Source organism: Cicer arietinum, chromosome 5 (genome assembly GCF_000331145.2).
Source record: "Cicer arietinum cultivar CDC Frontier isolate Library 1 chromosome 5, Cicar.CDCFrontier_v2.0, whole genome shotgun sequence".
NCBI classification, from domain to species: domain Eukaryota; kingdom Viridiplantae; phylum Streptophyta; class Magnoliopsida; order Fabales; family Fabaceae; genus Cicer; species Cicer arietinum.
The window spans coordinates 52,499,112-52,503,701 of record NC_021164.2 but is presented as its reverse complement, the minus strand read 5'-3'; positions in this window follow the sequence as shown (position 1 = coordinate 52,503,701).

Here is a 4,590-nt window from a genome sequence, read left to right as displayed (position 1 = left end):
ACTAATATAATAATTTATTTATTAAAATCGTTGTTTCCGTGCGACGCAGGTTACAAACTAGTTATAATAAAGCAAAACATGATAAATTGACAAGTTTGACACGTGTCAACAAACTAGAGTGTTAAGAAAATATCAAGTTTCTATTAATAGAAATAATACGTGTTTATGTTTGAAAAGTTAATGGCCAATTAAAAAATAAAAGGAATGAATTAAAAATAAAAAGTTTTTTTTTGTAAAAAAACATAAAACTTCTGTTACATCACGATCTTTGTCTACGATACATTCGTTGAAAATTTAATGGTTGAGAAGTTAATGATCAACTAAAAAATAAGAAAAATAAATTAAAAATAAAAGATTTTTTTTTAAATAAAAAATAAAACTTCTATTACCTGAGAAATGCATAAGTGAATGACCAATTAAAAAATAAGAAAATAAATTAAAAATCTATACAATATAATAAAGTGATAATTTGGCTTGACACGTGTCAGCTAGGCGTTAGGAAGATATCAAGTTTCTATTAATAGAAATAATATTCTTTTTTATAATAAAATTAAACTTTACACGACATTTAATAAAATACACTACACCACTCTTTGACGTTTAACCGTTAAGAATTTAGTGGTCAGTTAAAAAGGAAAGAAGAATAACAGGAAAATACAGTCAATCACACCACTAATTAACAGTTTTTGAAATTGTTTAAACACTATTTTAGCAACACCGCTTCAAATTAATTTAATTAAAAAATCTATACATTATAATAAAGCAAACATGATAAATTGGCAAGTTTGACACGTGTCAACAAACTAGAGTGTTAAGAAAATATAAGTTTCTATTAATAGAAATAATACGTGTTTATTCTTGAGAAGTTAATGGCCAATTAAAAAATAAGAAAAATAAATTAAAAATAAAAGATTTTTTTAAGACAAAAATAAAACTTCTATTACATGAGAAATGCAGAAGTGAATGACCAATTAAAAATAAAATATAATTCACGACCTGACATTTCACATTTCACGGTTGAGAATTGAGTGGTCAATTGAAAGGTAATCTATACAATATAATATCTCTTTTTTTAGAATAAAATTAAACTTATGTTACACAACTTTGTACATGCGTCAGTTGAAAAGTTAGTGGCCAATTAAAAAAATAAAAGAATAAAAATAAAAAGAATGGATTAAAAATACATTACACCGCTACTTGAGATTTAACCGTTGAGAATTTAAGTTAAAAAAGAAGAATAACAGCAAAATACAGTCACTAACACCACGACTTGACAGTTTTTGTAATTGTTTTTTAAACATTACTATAGCAACCACCCGCTTCAAATTAATTTAATTAAAAAAATTATTTTATTTTACGAATTCTTTTAATACTCCGTTAACCGTCTATCTTTGGTACTCTCTCATTTCTTGCGTCTCCCTTATAAATATCATTCATATTATCTATGTATACACAATTCTTTTAAGCTTTCTTTATCAAAGCTTTCTTATTCATCTTTATCCAATGTCTGAAATAAAAATCATATTTTGTTGCTTCAATTTCTCCAAGAAATGAGTCATGAAATTTGGTTGTTAGAAGTGTGCGAATGTGGTTTTTGTCTTGATCTCCTCAATGTTAAACAAAACTTGTTAGATAGTACTGAGATTAATATTCGTGAGCTTTTATTTATCGAATTAAGATTAATATTCCTGGTGAAACTATGTATTTGTTCGTGTTGCGCCTAACAATACGTTCACACGAATTAATTACTTGAATTGGTAAAAAAATTTCAATCTATGATTGTTATTTTATATTGTTTTGTTATGCATATATATATTGTGTATTGTTTATGTTTCTTAATTTTTTATGTGTATATGTATATTTCTATCATCTTATATAGCATTTGTCTTAATAACTCCGATTTTAAATTCACTTATAAATAGTTAACAAATTGTACATTTGTATATTTATATTTCTATTCTCTTATACAAGATTTGTCTTAATAACTCCGATTTTAAATTCACTTATAAATAGTTAACAAATTGTACATTTGTATATTTATATTTCTATTCTCTTATACAAGATTTGTCTTAATAACTCCGATTTTAAATTCACTTATAAATAGTTAACAAATTGTACATTTGTATATTTATATTTCTATTCTCTTATACAAGATTTGTCTTAATAACTCCGATTTTAAATTCACTTATAAATAGTTAACAAATTGTACATTTGTATATTTATATTTCTATTCTCTTATACAAGATTTGTCTTAATAACTCCGATTTTAAATTCTCTCATAAATCATTGTTGTCCGTCCTAATAATTTTGATTATAAGTTGTCTAATAAATAATTTATTTAAATAAATATAAAATTTATTTAGAGCCATGAATTCAATTAAATTTTCAGAATATTGAAGAGAAAAATTATAAAATTTAATATATACATATATATATAAACTAATATAATAATTTATTTATTAAAATCGTTCTTTCCGTGCGACGCACGGTTTACGAACTAGTTTATTTTATTTTACTAATTCTTTTAATACTTCGTTAACGGTCTATCTTCAGTACTATCTCATTTTTTGCTCTCTCTTATAAATATCATTCATATTATCTCTGTATACACATTTCTTTTATGTTTTCTTTATCAAAGCTTTCTTATTCATCTTTATCCAATGTTTGAAACAAAAATCATATTTTGTTGCTTTAATTTCTGTGCGAATGTGGTTTCTGTCTTGATCTCCTCAATGTCAAACAAAACTTTTATGCAATGAAAATAGTACTGAGATTAATATTCGTGAGCTTTTATTTCTCGATTTGAGATTAATATTCCTGGTTGAACTATGTATTTGTTCGGGTTGCGTCTAACAATTTTCTGGAATATATGTTCACGCGAATTACTTGGTAAATTTTTTTCAATCTATCATTGTTATTTTATTTATAAAAAAAGATTACAATTTTGTTATGTATATATATTTTGTATTGTTTATGTTTCTTAATTTTGTGCCGAAAAATTGTAAATGTGTACATGTATATTTCTATCCTCTTATATAACATTTGTCTTAATAACTCTGATTTTAAATTCACTCATAAATAATCAACAAATTGTACATTTGTATATTTATATTTCTATTCTTTTATACAAAATTTGTCTTAATAACTCCGATTTTAAATTCTCTCATAAATAATTTTGATGATTGTAAGTTGTCTAATAAATGGTGTTAGCACACAGTTATATTAAATAAAAAATAATAATTAAGTAAATATAAAATTTATTTAGGCTTCTTAGCCATGAATTCAATTAAATTTCCAGAATATTGAAGAGAAAAATAATAATTTATTTAAGAAAATATAAAATTTATGTAGGAATTAAAGAAACAATTCATTGAAAGTAATTGTTTTTCAAACTTCAAACACTATTCTATAAAATTTAAAAACTACTATACTATACATTTTATATTCTAAATTTATTATTAAATATCACGCAAATTCAAAGGATTAATGAAAGATTAATAAACACTAACATGCAAATTCAAAGGTAAATTGTGAGTAGTACTAAAATGAAATATATTTTGCCACTTATAAGCAAAATTTATATGAATTCTTAAATGTCATGTATTTCATATAAATAACATAGGTTGAATAATAAAAATAAAAATTCATTATTAAGTTACTTATCCATCTTTAGATTTACTAATTTACTTATTTTATATATGTCCATGTACATTATTTTAAAAATTCTTATTTTATCTAATCTAATTATTTAATTTCTTTTTTAATAATTATTGTTTTTATTTGTTTAAAATTAAAAGTATTGTTTTATAATAAGTTTTTTGGAAGAAAAAAAAAAAGATTGTGTGTAGAATTCAGAAATAAGCCATGGTGTTGGAATCATACTCATTGAGCGTATAAGAAAGTAGTTTTTAAGTTAAGTTATAATTATATTCTTTTTAATTTTTTTATTGTAAATTATTTTTTTTAAGTCAACTTATTTTTTTATTGTCAATAAAATTTATGAAATTTGATATATATATATATATATATATATATATATAAATTAATATAATAATTTATTTATTAAAATTGTTGATTCTGTACGACGCACGGGTTACAAACTAGTTATACATTAAAAAAGACAATAAATAAGAGAAAAAAATTTCTCCAAATATAAATTTTTCTGCAAATACAACACTTTAAAAGGAACGAAAGAATTAGAGATTATAATTATGAAAAATAATAATTACTTGTTTTGACAAGGAAAAATAATAATTACTATTGTATAAACATTGAAATATTTATTCATTTCAAGAGGAATTTTTGTTGTAAATAGGCCACTTGCTATGGAATTAAGAAAAACATGTTTATCGTGTATAATTAATAGAGCACTTTCCGAGTAGGTTGCAATTGCAACCTTTGACTGTACAAAGTACAAACAAGTGGTCCGTGTGTTGAACATGAAAGAAATGTTTTAAATAAGTTCTTTTTTTCTAGATTATATTTTTATATAATTTTTGGTAATTGGGAGTGTGAAAATTGCCACTGCATTTACTCAATTTTCTTTTTAAGTCATTCAATATATATATATATATATATATATATATGTAT